This window comes from Misgurnus anguillicaudatus, chromosome 24 (genome assembly GCF_027580225.2).
Source record: "Misgurnus anguillicaudatus chromosome 24, ASM2758022v2, whole genome shotgun sequence".
Taxonomy (NCBI): Eukaryota; Metazoa; Chordata; class Actinopteri; order Cypriniformes; family Cobitidae; genus Misgurnus; species Misgurnus anguillicaudatus.
The window spans coordinates 44,615,759-44,640,483 of record NC_073360.2 but is presented as its reverse complement, the minus strand read 5'-3'; the positions used below and the strand labels follow the sequence as shown (position 1 = coordinate 44,640,483).

Below are 24,725 nucleotides of genomic sequence, written 5' to 3'. Positions count from 1 at the left end.
CAACACTTGTGTGTGTTTACTCATGGTTTATGAGGACACATGTGACTATTGTATGCGACTCAGCGGTAGACTATAAGTTTACAACACTTGTGTGTGTTTACTCATGGTTTATGAGGACACATGTGACTATTGTACGTGTGTGTTAACTCATGGTTTATGAGGACACAAGCCTTTCCGTATACTGTTAACACACAGGTGTTTTAACATGTTAACTGCGGAATCACATTTAGTAGGAATTACAATTTCACTTCAGATCAAATTATAACACGTGTGACACAAATTTGCCAAAATTATTAACAAACCTCTTTAGGAGATGTGACTTCACTTCCTGAAACGACAGGCTCATGGACGAGCTGGAAGACAGAAAAAAACAGAAATGAGCTATAATTTGACTTAGCGGTAGACTATAAGTTTACAACATTTGTGTGTGTTTACTCATGGTTTATGAGGACACATGTGACTATTGAACGTGACTCAGCAGTAGACTATAACTTTACAAGACTTGTGTGTGTTTACTCATGGTTTATGAGGACACATGTGACTATTGTACGTGACTCAGCAATAGACTATAACTTTACAAACATGTGTGTGTTTACTCATGGTTTATGAGGACACATGTGACTATTGTACGTGTGTGTTTACTCCTGGTTTATGAGGACACATGTGACTATTGTACGTGACTCAGCGGTAGACTTTAACTTTACAACACTTGTGTGTGTTTACTCATGGTTTATGAGGACACATGTGACTATTGTACTTGACTCAGCGGTAGACTTTAACTTTACAAGACTTGTGTGTGTTTACTCATGGTTTATGAGGACACATGTGACTATTGTATGCGACTCAGCGGTAGACTTTAACTTTACAACACTTGTGTGTGTTTACTCATGGTTTATGAGGACACATGTGACTATTGTACTTGACTCAGCGGTAGACTATAAGTTTACAAGACGTGTGTGTTTACTCATGGTTTATGAGGACACATGTGACTATTGTACTTGACTCAGCGGTAGACTTTAACTTTACAACACTTGTGTGTGTTTACTCATGGTTTATGAGGACACATGTGACTATTGTACTTGACTCAGCGGTAGACTATAAGTTTACAACACTTGTGTGTGTTTACTCATGGTTTATGAGGACACATGTGACTATTGTACTTGACTCAGCGGTAGACTATAAGTTTACAAGACTTGTGTGTGTTTACTCATGGTTTATGAGGACACATGTGACTATTGTACTTGACTCAGCGGTAGACTTTAACTTTAAAACACTTGTGTGTGTTTACTCATGGTTTATGAGGACACATGTGACTATTGTACGTGACTCAGCAGTAGACTATAACTTTAAAACACTTGTGTTTGTTTACTCATGGTTTATGAGGACACATGTGACTATTGTACGTGACTCAGCAGTAGACTAACTTTACAACACTTGTGTGTGTTTACTCATGGTTTATGAGGACACATGTGCCTATTGTACGTGACTCAGCAGTAGACTATAACTTTACAAGACTTGTGTGTGTTTACTCATGGTTTATGAGGACACATGTGACTATTGTACTTGACTCAGCGGTAGACTTTAACTTTAAAACACTTGTGTGTGTTTACTCATGGTTTATGAGGACACATGTGACTATTGTACGTGACTCAGCAGTAGACTATAACTTTACAAGACTTGTGTGTGTTTACTCATGGTTTATGAGGACACATGTGACTATTGTACGTATTTGACTCAGCAAGTAGACTATAACTTTACAAGACTTGTGTGTGTTTACTCATGGTTTATGAGGACACATGTGACTATTGTATGCGACTCAGCGGTAGACTTTAACTTTACAACACTTGTGTGTGTTTACTCATGGTTTATGAGGACACATGTGACTATTGTACTTGACTCAGCGGTAGACTATAAGTTTACAAGACTTGTGTGTGTTTACTCATGGTTTATGAGGACACATGTGACTATTGTACTTGACTCAGCGGTAGACTTTAACTTTACAACACTTGTGTGTGTTTACTCATGGTTTATGAGGACACATGTGACTATTGTACTTGACTCAGCGGTAGACTATAAGTTTACAACACTTGTGTGTGTTTACTCATGGTTTATGAGGACACATGTGACTATTGTACTTGACTCAGCGGTAGACTATAAGTTTACAAGACTTGTGTGTGTTTACTCATGGTTTATGAGGACACATGTGACTATTGTACTTGACTCAGCGGTAGACTTTAACTTTAAAACACTTGTGTGTGTTTACTCATGGTTTATGAGGACACATGTGACTATTGTACGTGACTCAGCAGTAGACTATAACTTTAAAACACTTGTGTTTGTTTACTCATGGTTTATGAGGACACATGTGACTATTGTACGTGACTCAGCAGTAGACTAACTTTACAACACTTGTGTGTGTTTACTCATGGTTTATGAGGACACATGTGCCTATTGTACGTGACTCAGCAGTAGACTATAACTTTACAAGACTTGTGTGTGTTTACTCATGGTTTATGAGGACACATGTGACTATTGTACTTGACTCAGCGGTAGACTTTAACTTTAAAACACTTGTGTGTGTTTACTCATGGTTTATGAGGACACATGTGACTATTGTACGTGACTCAGCAGTAGACTATAACTTTAAAACACTTGTGTGTGTTTACTCATGGTTTATGAGGACACATGTGACTATTGTACGTGACCCAGCAGTAGACTTTACCTTTACAACACTTGTGTGTGTTTACTCCTGGTTTATGAGGACACATGTGACTATTGTACGTGACTCAGCAGTAGACTATAACTTTACAACACTTGTGTGTGTTTACTCCTGGTTTATGAGGACACATGTGACTATTGTACTTGACTCAGCGGTAGACTTTAACTTTAAAACACTTGTGTGTGTTTACTCATGGTTTATGAGGACACATGTGACTATTGTACGTGACTCAGCAGTAGACTAACTTTACAACACTTGTGTGCGTTTACTCATGGTTTATGAGGACACATGTGCCTATTGTACGTGACTCAGCAGTAGACTATAACTTTACAAGACTTGTGTGTGTTTACTCATGGTTTATGAGGACACATGTGACTATTGTACGTGACTCAGCAGTAGACTATAACTTTACAAGACTTGTGTGTGTTTACTCATGGTTTATGAGGACACATGTGACTATTGTACGTGACTCAGCAGTAGACTATAACTTTACAAGACTTGTGTGTGTTTACTCATGGTTTATGAGGACACATGTGACTATTGTACGTGACTCAGCAGTAGACTATAACTTTACAAGACTTGTGTGTGTTTACTCATGGTTTATGAGGACACATGTGACTATTGTACGTATTTGACTCAGCAAGTAGACTATAACTTTACAAGACTTGTGTGTGTTTACTCATGGTTTATGAGGACACATGTGACTATTGTACGTGACTCAGCAGTAGACTATAACTTTACAAGACTTGTGTGTGTTTACTCATGGTTTATGAGGACACATGTGACTATTGTACGTATTTGACTCAGCAAGTAGACTATAACTTTACAAGACTTGTGTGTGTTTACTCATGGTTTATGAGGACACATGTGACTATTGTACGTGACTCAGCAGTAGACTATAACTTTACAAGACTTGTGTGTGTTTACTCATGGTTTATGAGGACACATGTGACTATTGTACTTGACTCAGCGATAGACTTTAACTTGAAAACACTTGTGTGTGTTTACTAATGGTTTATGAGGACACATGTGACTATTGTACTTGACTCAGCGATAGACTTTAACTTTAAAACACTTGTGTGTGTACACTCATGGTTTATGAGGACACATGTGACTATTGTACTTGACTCAGCGGTAGACTATAAGTTTACAACACTTGTGTGTGTTTACTCATGGTTTATGAGGACACATGTGACTATTGTACGTGTGTGTTAACTCATGGTTTATGAGGACACATGTGACTATTGTACGTGTGTGTTTACTCATGGTTTATAAGGACACAAGCCTTTCCGTATACTGTTAACACAGGTGTTTTAACATGTTAACTGCGGAATCACATTTAGTAGGAATTACAATTTCACTTCAGATCAAATTATAACACGTGTGACACAAATTTGACAAAATTATTAACAAACCTCTTTAGGAGATGTGACTTCACTTCCTGAAACGACAGGCTCATGGACGAGCTGGAAGACAGAAAAAAAACAGAAATGAGCTATAATTTGACTTAGCGGTAGACTACAACTTTACAACATTTGTGTGTGTTTACTCATGGTTTATGAGGACACATTTGACTATTGTATGCGACTCAGCGGTAGACTGTAACTTTACAAGACTTGTGTGTGTTTACTCATGGTTTATGAGGACACATGTGACTATTGTACGTGTGTGTTTACTCCTGGTTTATGAGGACACATGTGACTATTGGATGTGACTCAGCAGTAGACTATAACTTTACAAGACTTGTGTGTGTTTACTCATGGTTTATGAGGACACATGTGACTATTGTACTTGACTCAGCGGTAGACTTTAACTTTAAAACACTTGTGTGTGTTTACTCATGGTTTATGAGGACACATGTGACTATTGTACTTGACTCAGCAGTACTCAACGAAGTAAGAGAGATTTATGGGTAGGGCTGGGTATTGGCAAGGGCCTCCCGATACTATACATGGGTCACGATGCGATACGTATCGCGATACAATACAATGCGTTGCATGTTGCGATACATTGCAATACTTTTTCAAGCTGAACAGCTCTTTGAAAGCTGCAGGTATTTTTAAATTTTCTGCCATTTTCTCACTCCCTCTAACTTCTGAGACATCACGATAGTTAGCTGTATCGATATTTTTGCACAGCCCTATTTATGGCCAACACACACAAAAAGAAAAACTTACCTTTGATGGGATTAATATATTTTCTGGTTATGTTGTCTTTGTCCTTGCCCTTTTGTTTATGGATTTCTGCATCTTTCAGAGGATTTGGTCTTCTTCTCCGATGACTCCGAATCACTAGAAAATATCATGTCAAGTAAATCTTTACAGATAAACAGTATAATTTTAATAAAGTGCTTAAGTTGAGAGAATTTGGTAATGCTTTGTTTCAAAATGGCTGCTTTTTCATATTCATAGTTACTAATATAAAAGATTTCATCATTAGCTATAAGTTATTCTAACTGAAATTGACACTGCATATATTTATTTAGTTGAATCAGTGTTTGTGAATTCACAATAGCATTATGCATTATTATAATTTTTAATTAGGGCTGCAATAAACTATTATTTTGATAATCGAATAATCTATCGATTATTAGACCATCAACTGATCATCGATTATTTTGATGACTAATCAGTGCGTTTTGAACTATTATTCAGCTTTTTTAATCAGTTAAAGTTACGTTTTACATATTCTTACTAATAATAAATGAAAAAGAAAATCACTTCAGCATATGAAATAGTTGTTTTAATGAATTTTGGGCAGGTCATTCTCTTAAGTTTTCAGATTTGTGTATAGATCAAATTATACACAAATGCTTTCTAAGCATTGTTTAAATATATTTAAAAATTAAAATAAACAAAAACTGAGCAGCATTACAGACAAAATATTTTTTAACCCAAACATCTCTTGTCAGCAGTATTAAGAACCTATTTTCTAAAACAGACTATAGTATCTAAAAGAGTTACTACAATAACACTATTTATTATCACTATCCAAACTCCTAGGCTTGATAAAGGCTTTAATCTTTGAAAAATAAATCATCACATTACTGTAATTATATTGGTAACATTTTATAATAAGGATCCATGAATCATGAACTGATGTAAATGAATTCTCACTGAAATATGAAGTAATGCTGAGCATGTACTAGTTATAAACTAATAATGAGTCATCATTAACTATAACATAACTCAACACATAAATTCATTGTTTATTAATTCATTAACTAACAACTAAAAAACATGTTATGTTGTACTTAATGACGAACCCTTATTAATTTATAATTAGTACATGCATTACTCAGCATTAGTTCAGGCTGAAGTAAAAATAAGTTCATTATGATTCATGGACCCTTATTATAAAGTGTAACCATTATATTATTAATGTTATTATTATTATTATAGGTAGTACTGCATTCTCATTTATCTAATAAAGAGATTTAGGGTATTACCTCCCACCTAAGTGCTCCAACATGCACCATGTGCTCCCGTGAAAGGCAATATCTGTCTTTTATGTATTACACACGACAGCATTCTTGGTTTTTAAGTGTTGTAAAACTTTCATTTGCACTTCGCCATAACCTGCGCTGTGTTTTTTCATCCATCTTCTTCTATCGCAGATTTGTTAGGGCTGCATTACACTCTAGCGCTACAGCGTCGTAGCGGTCAAATCACGATATTACATGCATTTATATTTGTTTAAGTCTAAATGAGATGAAAACGACCACTCGACAACAAAGATATGTGTCGACAATTTTATTTATTGTCGGCGTTGTAGACTAATCGTTTTATGGTTTTAACATATAATGCAGCCTTGGAAAACCGTCTCATAATGCTTAATGTTTTCTCATCCTTGAAATTCGCCATATTCGCCATGTTTTATGGTTACTGCCACGGGCAAAATCATGTAATCAATGTTTTTTTAATCGAGGTCTCAAATCAAATACAGAAATCGTGACATGGTGAGAAAATCGCACGCTCCGTGGCCAGGGGAGCGAGAGACAATTGCCCCGTGTAGAGTTCACCTCAGCCAGCTTCGCTCAAACCACGTGAACTGCGACATTAGAGAAAATTGTGCTTACTCAGATGTCAAAGTACTGTATTATTAGGAGTTTGTTAAATGATCAAATAAAAAAATATATCGCAGCATTGTTTTTTTTTAGGCCCCGTGACATATTGGCAGTCTGCTGTGCCCAAGGCCACTTTATTTTACAACGATATACTGTATTTCATTCAAATTGTATTTCTTTATGATTAATTTACCACATTAGTTGAGATCTACATCATCTTTGCGTCTCAGAGCTTATTATACATTAACGTTACAGTGCTACACGCCATTGCTAGAGTTTTAAGTTATTAAATAACATCAAATGAACATTTGACAATTGAAACTAACTACGAGTTTCAACTATTTGTAAAAAATAAAAGATATTACTTACTTTTATCCCCACAGATCCAGCTGCTGCGTTTGTTCTGCTGCAAATCTCCTTGAGTGTTCCGTAGTGATGAGCGAGTCACTCGAAACTCGGATTATTTAACCTGATCCCTAAAATGACTCGAGAACCATGAGTCTCCTTAGTGACCATTAACCCGAGTCAGTTGAGTCCTCTCAGATTTTGCATTAAAAATGAGAAATTGTGTCAAACACAAAGCTCTTCAAATGTTTACAACAGAATTACAACAAATAACTCTACATAAGCTGCCATAGGTTCTATAACTTGCAACAACGAGTTTATCACCAAATGTCGACTGGGGGTACCGAGTGAGCCAAAAGCTGCTATTCCGGATCGTAATTTCCTGCAGCTCCGAGTCCGAGTACAAAGGGATGCGTGCGCGCGACAATGAGTTGGTTGGCGGCTCGGGGATCCACACAGAGAGTGACTCAACACACAGAGCTTGAATCCTGGACTAGGAGAAACGAGCCTTGTTATTAACCCACTGACTCATGTAGGCTAATCTGTTGCAATATTTGACTGGCACAATGTTTTGGGTAGAAGCTGCAAATGTTTAAAAATTTTAAATACGAGGACTGCTGCAGCAGTGCTGCTGGAAAGATCTGCCACCGAGGGACGTACACGGCTCCTCTTGTTGACTGAGTCACTCAGAGTGTTGCGAGTGGTTCACTCACAGGACCCATACAGGAACGGGCGGCTCTGTCTGGGACTCACTCACAAGATCATGTTCTTGCGCAGATGAGTGACTGTGTGGCTGCATTAACCGAAGCCTATCGTGGATCTTTTAAGTCAATCTGAAACAGGACACGTTCCTCTCACTTCCAAGTCAACAAAGCCTGACATCCTCTAAACATGGTGTTGATATAATTGTCGTTATGAAATGAAACTAAACACACCGAACTTTTACAATTATGGAATTGATAATGTAACCACGGACATGCATGTTTTTAAGAAGTTCCTCGGGTCACATGAGCCCTTTTTTGCGAGCAGAATAGTCGTAGACTCGTAGCTGCATGCGTGATCTGAGTTGCTTGGTTGGCATTAGTATGACTTAGCGATTGGAATGGGAGATTTTGACCAAGTGACTCAAGTGACTCGAGTGACTCGCACAACCCGGATCATATTAGTGAGTGACTCAGAATAACCCGAATCCTTAAAAAGATCCGGGTTGACCATCACTAGTGTTCCGTCAATGGCACTTGGCGCGAATTTGTGTGTAATCTGGCGCGAATATGTGTGTAATATGGCGCGAATGTGTATACCACGCAATACCAATTCCCACCTACAGGGGCACTGTTCCGAGTTCACACAGACACATCATGGTTTAAGAGGACCATGTTTATAAACGTCATAAAAAAGGTAGGGAGTGTCATAACAGTAAAATAGCGACAATACTTAATAAAAGTATTAATATAGTAAACATACAAGCATTAATAATTTTTAGAATTATTATTAGTCATTAATTATAACAATTCAAATTTCCAGAATTACGAGACCACACAAAATGGTCTCATAAACCGAATGGTCTTGTAATGCTGGTATGTAAACCTGAAAATTGGTCTCATAAACCACATATGCCTACACACACACACGCACACACACACACACACACACACACATACATACACTTATAAGTTAGGCAAATAAATTAAAAATAAAGCAAATAAAATATGGTATGAGGAATAAAATCAGCAGGAATTAGAGTTCAATAGAGAAACAGCTCTAGGAAAAAAACTGTTCTTTAGTCTACTAGTCCTTGCCCGAAGGCACCTGAAACGCCTACCGGAAGGCAGGAGAGAAAACAGTGTGTAGGCGGGGTGAGAGGGGTCCTTATGGATGCTGCGAGCTCTGTGCAGACAGCGTTTCTTCTGGGTGTGCTCGATGGCAGGTAGTGGAGTCCCAATGATACGCTGGGCGGTTTTTACCACCCGTTGTAGTGCCTTGCGTTCTGCAACAGAACAACTCCCGTACCATACTGTAACACAGTTGGTCAGGATGCTTTCTATTGCACAGCGATAGAAGTTCAACTGAATAGTCTGGGAAAGCTTATTCTTCCTAAGTGTTCTCAGGAAGAAAAGACGCTGGTGGGCCTTTTTGACCAAATTAGAGGTGTTGGTTGTCCAGGACATGTCCGTCGAGATGTGGACCCCCAGAAATTTAAAACTAGAGACACGTTCAACAACCGATCCATTGATGTGGATGGCGTCGTGTGTGCCACCTGTTCCTTTTCTGAAGTCCACAATGAGCTCCTTAGTTTTGGTGGTGTTGAGGAGCTGGTCATTCTGCGTGCACCATGTGGCCAGGTGCTTAATCTCCTCCCTATACGCAGTCTCATCATTGTGGCTGATGAGTCCAATAAGCGTAGTGTCGTCCGCAAACTTGATAATAGAATTGGATCCGAACACAGGCTTGCAGTCTGAGGTGAAAACAGAGTATAGAAACGGACTTAGTACACACCCCTGTGGTACACCAGTATTTAGTGTGATGGACGTTGAGCAGGTTGGACCTGATCGAACAACCTGGGGTCTGTTTGTCAAAAAGTCCAGAATCCAATTGCACATGTGGGTATTAATGCCCAGGTCCGCCAGCTTAGCTATTAACTTGTTTGGAATAACAGTATTGAATGCTGAACTAAAGTCAACAAACAGCATGCGAGCATAAGTATTTTTATTGTCTAGATGTGTGAGCACAGAGTGCAATGCCATGGAAACTGCATCCTCTGTGCTCCTATTACTACGATAAGCAAATTGGTATGAATCCAGTGTGGGTGGTAGGGAGTCTTTTAAGTGTGCCAGGACCAGCTGTTCAAAGCACTTCATAACAATAGGCGTCAGTGCTATAGGGCGATAGTCGTTAAGGCACATCGGGCTAGAATGTTTTGGCACTGGCACAATAGAGGTGCGTTTAAAGCATATTGGGACAACTGCTTGAGCAAGAGACAGATTGAAAATGTCTGTAAAAACACCAGCTAGCTGTTCTGCGCATGTCCTGAGCACACGTCCTGAGATATTATCCGGTCCCGCAGCCTTATGTGTGTTGATGCGGCTCAGTGTGTTGCAGACATCTGCAAAGGAGAGTGTGGTTGGCAATTGGATAGCTGAGGGTTTAAACTTAGTGGCAGTTTCATTGTTGTCTCTTTCAAAGCGAGCATAAAAATAATTCAGCTCGTTCAGGAAGTTGACATCAGTGGTTACAGGGGTAGAATGAGAGGGTTTATAGTCACTGATGACCTGAATACCCTGCCACATACGTCGAGGATCAGAATTGGTAAGGTGTCCTTCTATCTTCGACTTGTAGCAGAGCTTAGCTTCTTTGATGCCCCTCTTCAGATTTGCTCTGGATGTGCTATAGGCCTGTGCGTCTCCTGATCTGAAAGCAGTGTTACGTGTCCTCAACAGGAGTCGTACTTCCCTATTCATCCAGGGCTTCTGATTTGGGTATATGATAATCTGCTTCTGGGTTGTAACACAGTCAGTGATGTTATTGATATAATCCAGTACAGAGGAGGTGTAAGAGTCAATGTCCGTGTGAGAGCCGCTGGTGGCTTTAGAAGCAAACATACTCCAATCTGTTTGTAAGAACCTTTCCTGGAGTATTGAATCTGCCCCCATAGGCCATACCTTGATGGTCTTAACTACTGGCTTCACACGATTGATGAGAGGTACATATTTAGGAGTCAAGAACAGGGAGAGGTGATCCGACTGACCCAAATGGGGGAGAGGTGTTGCGACGTAAGCTTCAACAATGTTTGTGTAAACATGGTCTAAGGTTTTATTTCCTCTGGTGTGACAGAGAACATGCTGGTGAAATTTTGGTAGTACTGACTTTAAGTTTGAATGATTAAAATCACCTGCAACAATAAATGCAGCTTCAGGGTGAACCGTCTGTTGTTTGCTGATGGCTGCATAAAGTTCTTTCATTGCAAGCTTAGCATCAGCATCTGGAGGGATATAGGCTGCCGTTAAAAAAGTGGAAGTGAACTCCCGTGGTAGATAAAACGGTCTGCATTTGACCATCAGAAACTCAAGGTTAACTGAACAGTGACTCCCAACAACGGCAGAGTTTGTGCACCAAGCTTTATTAATGTAAATGCACAATCCACCACCCCTGGTCTTGCCGGAGCCATCTAACGTTCTATCCGCCCGGAATATGTCACGTCCCACTAACTCAATAGCGTTATCCGGTATTCCGCTATTTAACCATGTTTCCGTGAAAATCAGGACATTACAGTTCAAAAATTTCTTACTGTATGTGATGCTGAGTCGTATCTCCTCCATTTTGTTCATCAGCGACCGTACATTGGCAAGGAAAATGCTGGGTAAAGAGAGCCGATGTGGTGTTGACTTTAGCTTAGCTCTTAATCCTCCGCGCTTACCCCGCCTTTGTTTTCGGTCTCGCCGCCGTCTGCGAGCACTTCCGCCCGGCCGGGTAGAGTGCATAGCCTCGGGTGTTTTGGAGATCTCAGGAGGGAGTCGCAAATCGTCCATAAAACTGTCAGAAGTCTGCGAACCAATATCCAAAAGCTCACATCTTGTGTACGATCTTAAGGCACAACTGTTTTGTACAAACAGGTTAGAGATGAGCAAGAAAAATACCGCAATATTGCAAAATCTGGAGAGACCTCGAGCCTCGCGATTTACTCGCGCCGCCATCTTTACTATCCAACATAGTATACATAATTGTTCTACAGTCCATAGACAGTATTTAGTTACATCAGAAGTAACTGTAATTCGATTACAAGAAAAATAAGAGTAATCCCTTACACTTTTTCAAGTAATTAAATTACAGTAACTAATTACTTAGTAACTACTTACACCCAACACTGGACAATACAGAGAACACTTAGATTAAAAAATAGTTTATAAAGCTGCCGTAAATGGAGAAAAAATATCAACAGGGGACCAAGCTTTGAAACCCCTAGATTTGGGCTAAGCCCCCAATGTCTACAATGTCTGGCTCCGCCCCTGGTGGGAAGTTCTGATTGCAGATTCTTCCATTCTGTTTGAATACACACACCCAAAGTGTGGGGAAGATTCTTGCTAAAGAATGCTTCCCAGAGTCTCTTGCCAAGCCACCTTATATACACAGAATGAGACAAAGAATAGTAACATCTCAAATCAGGATTTGGTTGGTCGGTTCTCGTGACCTGAAGAGGAGCACCAAATGGGACTGTTAACCATCTGTAATACAGATCTTCTCATGAGGTGACACTAGGGTGACCACCTGCTAATAAGCCCAAGGGGGGACAAGAGGTGTGTTTCTAAGGGACAGTGTGGGACACTCCCTGGCCCGGCGGTGCACCCGACCCACAGGCCGACTTATTGATAGTGGTTTACCCATTTCTAGCACATACCACCTTACACTGCAAAAAACTTATTTTCTAGAAAAAAAATATTGTATTTTTGTCTTGTTTTCAGTAGAAATATCTAAAAATTCTTAAATGAAGATGCTTTTTCTTGATAAGCAAAACGACCCAAGAAAATAAGTCTAGTTTGTAGAAAAAAAAATCAAATTTAAGTGATTTTGTGCACAAAACAAAAAAATCTGCCAATGGGGTAAGCAAAAAAATCTTGAAAATTTTTCTAAAAACACTAAATTCAAGATTTTTTCCTTGTTTTATGCACAAAATCACTTAAATTTGATATTTTTGGTCTAAAAACTAGACTTATTTTCTTGGGTCGTGTTGCTCCTTAAGAAAAAGCATCTTAATTTAAGAATTTTTAGATATTTTTACTGAAAACAAGGCAAAAATACCAAGACATTTTTTTCTTGAAAATCATTTTTTGCAGTGTACATGGCATATTAATAACGCCCTATTCCCCTAAAGATTATGTATGCTAATGAATAGGCCAACCAATGTGTATTTTTTTAAAATAAAGATTCATAATTTTTTGAACATTCAATGATCGACAGATGCACTTTCACTTAAGATTTACTTTAGCTATTTAATTTATTTTTCATTAATATTTATTCACTTTAAATACATTATAATATAATTATAGAACTAACAGGAATTGAAGTTGCTCAACAACACAGAAACAGTTAAAAAAAGTCTTAACTCACAACTCCAGGGGTTCACGGAACGAGAAGAGGGAGGAAGGATGGTGAACTTGCATGTTAGTAAAGGGAGGCGCAGGAAAAAAACTGTTCTGTGTTCTGGAAACATCTTTAGGACTTTCAGCCACAAATATTTATTTTCCCAGTCTTTCTTGTACCCACACCTTCTCTTTTTAATTGATGATGGCGGTGCAGAGTCAGACTCGGTCTCTTTCTCCATTTTTCAAATTGGAAAGCGCGCATCTAAAAGATATGCACGTGCATGGCTGCGTGCGGACTGCGCTGTCATGACAACAACGAAAAGTCAGAGGTGTCAAGTAACGAAGTACAAATACTTCGTTACCTTACTTAAGTAGATATTTTGGTTATCTATACTTTACTTGAGTAATTATTTTTCAGACGACTTTTTACTTCTACTCCTTACATTTTCACGCAATTATCTGTACTTTCTACTCCTTACATTTTAAAAATCGCCTCGTTACTTCTTTTAATTTCGGCTTGTTTTCTTTCTTTTTTTACATTCCGGCTTGTCAGCATAAAAAAAACCTATCTTAATAAATTGCATCATCCGGATGAATGCGATTGTGGTTGGATGAGAAGTATAAACATACACCATTCCGACACCCTAATGGTTTGTACGCAATCCCCGCCGTACGCAATCCCCGCCCCCCCCAGCTGACTGGAGATGATCAAAAGTTTGTTCGATAGCGCTGCAAAGATAAACATAAAAGAACCGCGAGAGCGATTAGAAAGCATACGGAGCAGTTTGCTCTCGCGATGCTTTGATATCATCCGCCATCCGTTTGTACATTAACAGAACACGGCATTCTGTCTTCAATTGGAAAAGGACGAAATAAAACTCGCGGATCACTTTCAGGTCAGTTCACATTCACAAGCCTGTGTAAATATATAGCTGGCTGCTGAAACCAACCCATCTGTGTGATTTAAATAGTATAACAATGTACCAATTTATGTAACTTCAGTTGTTCAACTTAAATGACATTGTGCTGCGTTGTGTTTTGAAGCATGGCAAAGATATCTATGCCAAAGACATTGTTGTTTTGTAATAACTGCCCTAAATTATATTGCATTAACAAAACCTACTTAGCTAAATGCTTGAGTGTTAAATCAATCAAACACATAACCATACATAACAACTTTTGCTTTTGTTAATAGACATCAGCTGTTTCCTTAAATCTGACTTTTAACTTACAAGAAAGACAGTCTTCAAAATTACTTGGATTTACACTGACATGTAAGATCAGCTTTGTCACATTAGATTAAGCTGAAGTCCATTAGCTACACTGGTACAGATGCAGAAATATAGGCTTTAATATATAATTGCATATGTGTGTAATTGTAGATTGTGTTGCTGTCAAAATACAATTATAAATGATAACAATAGCATATTTCTATCCTCACACATACTATAGTTTGTTGTTTTTTAACTAGAGAGGGCACCACTGTAAAAGTTTGGCCAGCAGCGGCCCTGCTCTGAATTTTGACTTTTTGCACCATTACAATATTTGAATATTTATATATAATGCTCAGTAGTACACATATAAGGTTCTTTAATGCAGTGGTTATGAAACCATTTATTTTGCGGCCTCCCTTGTGTACAGTGGATTCCTTCGCAGCCCCCCCCCCCAAAGAAAATGTATGACATAAAACATTCTAAAACATAAAATTTGAATTAAACAAAACATATTAAATTATACAATGTATTGCTTTTGTTTAGTAGCCTTATTTTTCTGAGGTTTAGTTACACAGAATTTATAATAAAGTAATGTATTTCATGAAATATTATAAAACTGGGGCCCCTGGCACCATCTCGCGGCCCCCAGTTTGAGAACCACTGCTTTAATGTACTTGTTTGCATTGTACTAAAATGCGTTCATTTTTAATGGGCATATACCGTATGCAGTTGAAACAGATAGCCTAGTGCAGGGGTAGGCAACATGAAGTTCCGATGTCCTGCAGAGTTTAGCTTCAGGTCTAATCAAAAGCCCCTGAAAAAGTCACCTGAAACTACAGGTAACCAAGGTTTTATAAGGGTTGGAGCTAAAATTTGCAGGACATCGGCACTCCAGGACTGACATTGCATACCCCTGGCCCTAGTGCATCCCACATTTTTTAACATTTTAATATAACACTATAGTTATTATGGCCTTTAGAAACATTTTTTAGAGGAGATAGGGTAGTGCACAATAGGCCCCTGTGGCACGGCCTAGGCTTTTTTCTGTAATGACATTTTTTTTCCTTACATTACTTTTACTTTTATACTTTAAGTAGTTTTGAAACCAGTACTTTTTCACTTTTACTTGAGTAAAAAGCTTGAGTTGATACTTCAACTTCTACAAAAGTCTTTTTAAACTCTAGTATCTATACTTCTACTTGAGTAATGAATATGAATACTTTTGACATCACTGCGAAAAGTTGACAACAACCTAGTCAGCACTTCAGCTGAGGGGCAACAGTAGCGTGTGAGTAGCGAGTGGCGCGCGAGCCTGAACTGTCTAGTAATGTTAGTTTGGCTGCCTGGGGCTCGAGGATATAGAGCAACCAACTTTTTTTTAAGCAAGCATTGATTATGCGTGACACGGTCTCAATTTGCGGGACGCATGAATTGGGCTTCAAACGCTGTGCGTTCACGCGCTACGCGGGACGGGTGGTCACCCTAGCTGACACCCATCGCAGGAGTACAGACTGTGTCTTAAGTTTTAAACTTTGATATACTTTCTCTTAACATTATAGAAATTAGACCTTTTTAACCATTGCACCATGACCTTTAAAACAACACTAAACATGAAGATGAACCCTTTGTAGCATCACAACATATGATATACTCAATGTTACATGTGTTTAGTAAATTTTCAGTAACCAAAACCTTAAGGGAGAAGACAGAGGGGGTGAAATACAGATCATTTCCTGGGTATCCGTGACCCCTGTGGAGAGAGACAACAGGTCTCTCAAAAATAGACATAGAATGTGGTTTTATTGTTTTATGGTCCAGCTCCGAAAAATAAACTCTTGTCTACCAGTCCTACATGGTGGTTGTGAATGATATGTGCGCAGCTGCGTTGGTTGGACAGAGTACATTTGGTGAGACTGATCTGGCCAGGTCGGCCGCACCGATGGAAGAAAATAGGGCTGCGGCAGTAGAGCATGAGTTTTAAGTCTGACACTTGCATCTTGAATTCCTTGGGGATAACCTTTTTCTTATTTAGGTTCACTCTCTTCACTCCCTTTACTCTCCTTTCCTATAAGTTCCTATGTTTTTTGTAATTTTAATGATTTTTTAAAATGTTCATTCGCTTCATCTCCCACTGAGATATTGCTACTACTCTTACTCTTACTCAATATATTAAGTTTGGCACTAGCAGCATCCAATTCAGTTCTGAGGGCTAGCATTTCCTTTTGCTTCCTCAAATTTTCCTGTCTTTTAGCCAATTCTGCCTCTTCATTCTCTATATCGTGTTTCTTTTTAAGAGCCGTTAATTTAATTTCTAACGCAGCCTTTTCAGCTGCCGCACGTCCTAAAGCAGAGGAGGCTACGGAAGTCTTTGATCCCCTATCTTCTGCTTTCTTGGAGAGCATTGCAGAAACACTGTCATCTGGACTTATTTCACATTCTTCATCTTCATTTCCGTGTGCGCATAACCAATTGTCCACTTCTTGAAGGAATTTGCTAATTATTTCTTTTTTAGGTTTATACCAGAAGTTATTATCTTCTCCGCGATCTTTCTCACTCAAAGCCTTATGATACTCCTCATGTCTAGCTTCAAAATCATTCAATAAATCTCCATATTTATCCATATGTTCGTTAACTTCTTTAACATTTGATTCCTCATTCCTTAACATGTCTTTGACAAAGTTCATTTTGCGTGTAAGCAGCGCAAGCTTCATCCTTCTTACCTTACGTAAAGCACTCGCGGTTTCGCCACAACAAACATTTTCCATATCGGTAAGATTCTCCTCTACCTCAGTTTGCCAACCTGTTTTCTCTGGTTTTTCTGTTTGATCAGCCATTGTGTTCACAAATCCAACGCAAATAATATCCACTTAGTATTTTCTTTACATCTTCATAAATTAGATTATTTCCTTTATATTGTTGTTTTAAATCCAAAGGAGCGTATGCATATTAATAATAAAGCAACACTTTCAAAATTCCTGTTTAGCCACTTTATCCGTATAAACATGCAATGCATTTAAAGACTATTTCTTGAACAAAGTCTGGTCTGTCAGGCAAACCATTACACAAGTTCCCGCTGTTGCCGTGTCTTCTCGTGCGGCGCAATGTGTGCTAGAGAACTTCAATGCCGTTACTCTTGTGGACCTCAAAAAAGCAGTCCACGAGTTGAAGCCTTCCACCTGCCCTCTAGACGCTGTTCCTGCCAAGATTTTGAAGGAGGCTGTTGACACCATAGGTCCCTTCCTTGTCTTCTTCATAAACAGCTGTTTTACTGTGGGGACTGTTCCCGCTGCACTCAAGCACGCTATTGTTAGACTGTTGCTTAAGAAGCCCAACCTTGATCCCTCCATACCATCCAACATCCGTCCTATATCTAACCTTTCATTCCTCTCTAAATTGATGGAGAAGCTTGTTTATGCCCAGCTTCAGTCTCACCTACAACTGCACGGCATTGGGGATACATTTCAGTCTGGTTTTAAGTCTAGACATAGCACCGAATCAGCGTTACTGAGGGTCCAAAATGACATTCTTGGAGCCCTGGATACTAGGAGCTCTATGGTTTTGTTGTTATTGAACCTAACAGCTGCATTTGACACCGTGGATCATGCCATCCTCATTTCTCGTCTCCAACATGGTGTTGGACTGCAGGGAGTAGTGCTAGACTGGATTTCATCATACCTATATAACAGAACTTTTTCAGTAATGCTAAATTACTATTCTTCTTCGGTTGCTCCTCTATCATCTGGTGTGCCTCACGGATCTATTCCCGGTCCTATATTGTTCTCACTCTATATGCTGCCACTTGGTCAAGTCATCTCTAAACACAACTTTCAGTTTCATTTCTATGCAGACGACCTCCAAATTTATCTTCCTGTAATTCTGAGTGATTGTTCTGCACTGGACCCTCTCCATAATTGTTTTCAGGATATCAAACAGTGGCTTTCCCAGAACTTCCTTCATCTGAATGAAAAAAAAAAGACTTGAGTACATCCTGTTTAGCCCGGATTCACCCAGTACTTCGCTTAATTTTGGTCCTCTAACACCTCAGTTTGCACCTACCGTGCGTAACCTGGGTGTTATTTTTGACGAAAATTTGCATTTTGATAAGCAGATTAGTGCAGTAGTGAAGGCAAGTTTTTACCAGCTAAGACTTCTCAGTAAGGTCAAATCATTCTTATCCCGAGCTGATCTTGAAAAGGCTATTCATGCCTTCATCAGCTTGAGTATAGACTACTGTAATGCTCTTTACACTGGACTTAATCAATCACTCCTGTAATGCTCTTTACACTGGACTTAATCAATCACTCCTCAATCGGCTTCAAATGGTGCAAAACGGGGCAGCACGTCTTCTCACGGACACTTCCAAACGTTCCCACATCACCCCTGTCCTCCGCTCACTTCACTGGCTTCCTGTGCGGCTTCGGGGGGAGTATAAGGTCTTGTTGTTAGTTTTCAAAGCCATCAATGATCTGGCACCGGCCTACCTTGCTGAATTAATAACAGTCTATCAACCATCCAGAACTCTTCGCTCCTCAGAACATACTTCTCTGGTCATTCCTAAATTTAAATATAAAAAGTTTGGAGGCCGGTCATTTGCTGTACAGGAACCAAAGCTGTGGAACGCACTTCCAGCACACTTACGAAGGATCTCTGTGCTGAGTGTTTTTAAATCGCAGTTGAAAACATATTTATTCTTACATGCTTTTTACACGTAGACTTTGTTTCTATTGCTTTTTTATGTATAGTGTGTTGTTATATTTTATTGTCTATCGTTGTTATATTTTATTGTTCATTCATTGATGCATTTTATTGTCTACTGTTGATGTTTTTTACTGGAAAGCGCCTTGTACTCCTTTTGGTTGTTGCAAGGTGCTCTATAAACAAAATTTGATTTGATTTGAACATGTAGATAGAACAAGGATGCTTTCCCAATGATCTTAAGATTGCCAGAGTGATTTCACTATAAGTAAGGGAGTAAATTAGACCCCGGCAATTATAGACCTGTTTCAATTATGGGTTGTCTGTCAAAGATTATTGAAAAAAAAATTTTTGAACAGATTGATAAGTATATAAAATCAAAAAAACGTAATTTGAGTTTCAGTGGGGTTTTCGAAAATCACATTCTACAGATACCTGTTTACTATTTCTAACTGACTACATAAAAAAGGAGGTAGATAATGGAAATCTTTGTGGCTTGGTTATGTTAGATCTTCAAAAAGCCTTTGATACAGTGGACCATGGTGTCTTAATGTATAAACTGAAAGCTATGGGTTTTAGTGGACAAGCATTGAAATGGGTGGGCTCTTATTTGGAGATTAGAACGCAAGTAATGGATATTGGGGGGAAAATGTCTCAACCAAAAGGCATGGATTGTGGGGTACCTCAGGGAAGCATTTTGGGTCCACTCTTCTTTTTGTTATATATAAATGACCTAAAGTCTGCGTGTTCATGTAACCTTTTAATGTATGCAGATGATTCTGCAATAGATTCTGCGTCTCTCATGAAGATAAAAATATGATTTAAGCATACTCAGCGCAGAACTTCTAAATGTTAGTATGTGGTTGGCTGATAGCTGATTATCACTTCATTTAGGGAATACGGAATCTATATTGTTTGGAACAGAGATAGAGTTAAAGAAAGCCTTAAGTTTTAAGGTTCGTGTTGGAGATACAGTAATTACTGTCAAGGAATCAATCAGTTACCTTGATGTATGTTAGATTGCCACATGTCTGGGGTAGGTCAGGCTTTAAAGATTATCACCAAGGTAAACCAGAGAGCCCGCTATATGGCCAGAATATCAAAGTTTTTGGACGAAAAAACTTAGATAATTCTGGCAGTAGCGTTAATACAGCCTTATTTTGATTATGCGTGTGGCTCATGGTACAATTTCACAGGCAACCTAAAACATAGGCTTCAGACTTCTCAAAATAAATTAATAAGGCTTATTTTAGACCTCCCTATAAGAACTCACCTGGAAACATGCCACTTTGAAAGGGTGGGATGGTTGAGAGTTGAGGATCGAGTACATCAGTTGGAGCTGGGTATGATACATGAAATTGTTTATGGGGATGTTCCCAAATATTTTAGAAATTATTTTAATAGAGTAAATAAAGTTCACAGGTATTCCACAAGGGGTAGCGCAACAGATTTTATACCACCAGGAGTCAAGACTAATCTGGGCAAACAGTTGTAAGGAGGTCCAAATATGACCCCATCCATCCGTTTGGCCCAACGACGGAATCCAAACGAAGGGTTATAGCGCGTTCGGTCTTTTCCGGCGCTTATAAAGACAAATTAACGTTACGCAACTTTACACCTGACTCCAAAGATATAAAACGTATTGTAATATGAATCAAATTGATATAAATATAGAATTTGGATAAACATTTGATCATTCTATTTACTCATGTTAACATTGAACTCATTCATTCGATTACCAATATCATATCAGCCCACACCGGCCGTTGTGCGGATTCTGAAACATAAAACTCAACCACACCAGAGGTCCTGACTTATATAGCCCCCGAATAATCATTACAATTACCCTCAACTTAGTTATGGTTAAATAATTAAACTTAACCATACCAGAGGTCCTGACTTATATAGCCCTCGAATAATCATTACAATTACCCTCAACTTAGTTAGGGTTAAATAATTAGTCTATACGTGTAACCAGAGGAAATGGTTGAAGCAACTGCCCCATGCTGGCGTGCCCTTAATTATCATTAGAAAATATTATGCAACCCAGCCAACTATATCCAACTTAATACATACTCACAACTATGATTATAGTAGAGATACTGATCAGAGGTCCTGACTTATCATCTGATATTCCACATATAGTAAAGTAATGGCTGAACCTCTAGTTCAACGGTATAGACAATTAGCATGAATTTACACCCCGGTTATAGATTTATGGTGACAAAGGATAATACTTATTGTAACTTAGAAGAGTCAATGATACAGAGCAAATTAGAATGAATGCAAAACGTAACAATTTATTAACCAGGTAGGTAAAACATAATTCATAAGCCAATTTACATTCCAATTCAAATACGAAAATAAACAAAAACCGTTGCATACCTGGTAAGGAGATGAAGATCTGGTTACAGATTCCTCAAAATAAAATAAAAGAAACATGATGCTGTATCAAAGATACAGCATCATGGGGGTGCATTTCTAGATATCGAAAGTCCCGCCTAAGTCTTCTACACATCTCCTTAAATAACCAGAGAACAAAGCATATAGGAGTTTGGTACTGATTGGTTGTTGTAAAATCAGGGGTGTAGCCTAATATACATACAGTGGGTGATTGGTCAACATGTCTGAGTTAGGAGTTGTCTCCCAACATTAGGTTAAGTTTACTTATTTATTGTCACAGATTAACATTGAATCCTGATGTCATATTAACAAACCCAAATGTACCACTTGCATTGAAACACTTCATATAACACCAAACAAAACCAGTTTCACATTCTTTGTACATGTAGAATGTATTGCTTTTATAAAACATGAGGAGAGGGGGACAAGAAAGTGTGGTCGGGTGTGACTCTGTCCCACACCATGGGGTAACTGTCTTGGGGGGGTAGATGTGAATTCTTTGAGGAAGGTTTCGGGGTAGATGTGAATTCTTTGTGGAGGGTTTCAGATGATAATTCAACAAGGAATTAGGAAGCGGTTTCCTGTGGATTCAGCCATTTGTTGCTGGCTTCAGGAAATACCTTTTGTCAGGGTTTGGCACCACCATTCAGCTCTTACAGCTCCACCCATTTTGATCAAGTCGGAGAGACATAACAGTCCCGATGAGATCAACATACATCTCGGTGGTGTCCAATCCCTGTAGTGTTCGTAGTGTTCAAGTTCAGTGTGTCAACCAAGGCCTGTGTGCTTCGTTTGATGAATGTCCCATTCTTTCACGGAAACCACCTGTTCTTAGACGTTCTGTCTCTTTGAAGAAAGTTGTCACCTCTGAACGGTGAATTCAGACGTCGTCGGGTGGGGGTATTGACATTGACAATACATCACTGTGTGAAACACCTGCACACCTTAAGGACCATTCATTGATTGAACACTGACCAATATCAATAGGCTTGGTAACACTATAACATGATAGTTAGGGCAAACCATAAATAAAATAAAATAAAACATTACACATGATAACTTGATGTGAAAATGGGCAAGTGGTACGATAGGGTCGAATACCTCTGATCTATAACATTACCATCATTCTTTCCCACTGTTGTACTTGGAGTTTAGCTGAATTCAAAGGTACTTGGTCTCTGGATATTAAAGGAGAGGATGCAAAAGATCAGGTTAAAGCAATAAAAACATCACATTGAGGTATGCATATTATAAAAATAAAACCCAGAAAATGAAATGTTAAAATAACCTTGAGGTATGCATGTTACAGATTGTATGAAAATGAAACCAAGAAAGTGTTAAAATAACCTTCAAGTATGCATATTATAGATTATATGGAAACAAAACCCAGAAATTGTTAAAATGATCTTCAGGTATGCATATTATAGATTGTATAAAAATAAAACCCAGAAACTGTAAAAATAACCTTCAGGTATTAACATTCAGGTATGCATGTATTTGGTCATGTGAAAATAAAAGAAAATGAAAACCAGAAAGTGTTAAATAACATTCAGGTATGCATGTAAAAAAAATAACGGAACGTGTTAAAGTAAAATTTGGTAATGCATCTCATAGGGTGTATCAATAAACGTGATAGTAAAATATTGCTACAATAGATTTAGGTATGGGCATGGTAGCCCATATATAATAATAATAATAATAATAATAATAATAATAATAACAATAATAATAATAGGCACATAATTGTGTAATCGTTCCATACACACATCTATCATGAATGTTTCGAGGGAATTCTGAATTCTCTTAATATAAGCACCTTGTAGGCCTAAGATTAACTTAAGAATATGTTCAGGACATGTTGAGTCCATGAGCACAATTGAAGATTCAGAATCTCATGTTAGATTTCTATGTGTGCAGGTATGTGCCTATGTGTATGTATCTGTATTTGTATGTGTGTATAGGCATGTTTATGAGTATGTGTAGTCCATACACTTTTGTGTGTATAGGTAGGTGTGTTAGTGTAGAGATATGTAAATATTTGTATAGGTGTGTGTGTGATCTCTGATCTGTTGGCTAAGTCACATTTGATATTAGGAGTTGAGTAAATGGTTTGATTGATTCTTGACAATTGTCTGTGCTGTTATTTAGTGATAAGTTGAGGATCAGGGCGCCACTGGTCCTCACTTATGACAACAACAGTAAGATTATTGATTTGAGATTAAGACAGTAAGTTTGTTATTGCAATTAAAAACATAATTATCAAAGTGTGACTTTGCCATGTAAGTTTCTTATGAGTGTTGTAGTTTTGCTAATATGGGTGCGAATGATATCACTTTAGCATATGTGTTAGATTAGATGGCTCTGTTGGTGTAACAGGAGAATGTTGGTTTTAAGTGTAGTGTTCAGTTTGGAATATGTTGTGTGGTGCGTGGTGATAAACATGATAGTTTTAAATGTCTTGCATACAGAGCAAATCAAATGTCAAAAATAATAGTATTAAACTTAGAAAATTGCTCTTTATCAAGATTTCAGTAGACATTAAACTGATCAAACTTCTGAAAAGAAAACCCAAAACAGATGCTTAAATTCAGACAGTTTGAAATAATGACTAATTCTTGGTAAGTGAGTGTTTGCTATGCGATTTAATTTAACTGAGGCTATGTGTGAATACCATGCTGCAACAAAGGTGAGGAGGATAAATTGTGATGCAAATTTAGTCCTGTTGTTAAAACAGGGAGCCAGTTCGATATTATCGGTATGAGGTTGTAATCTGGCTCAATAAGTCTTCCAACACCAGTGTTTTTAGTTAGGAAACATGGTAAAAGTGCTACTGGATCCTGTTGTGAGGTAAAACATTTTCATTAATGCAATTAACACATTGTAGCCACATGGCATTTTTGTGCTCCTCTTTAGGGTCTGACTGCAGCTATACAAGGAATAGCAGAGTTTACCACATAGGAGACAAATCCTTCAACATAGAGACACATACGAAACAAACAACTAGAATGTGTTCTATAGAAATATCAATGCCTTACGATCAATTACAAATCAGAAAATGTAAAAGGATCACTGCAATGAGAATGTTAAACACATGCTAACTGGCTGTTAAGCCACACAAGCATGTGCCCAATCTGTATTGGATTAAAAATGGGTTAGTGATTTCCAGTTAAATGGGTTTGGTTTACTATCACAAGTGTCATGTAATA

At 38.3% G+C, this 24,725-nt stretch overlaps 1 pseudogene; it reads left to right on the top strand.

The window, feature by feature from the left end:
* Positions 1-24,725, top strand: part of LOC129437111 (protein NLRC3-like) — a 433,660-nt pseudogene that overhangs the window by 381,544 nt on the left and 27,391 nt on the right.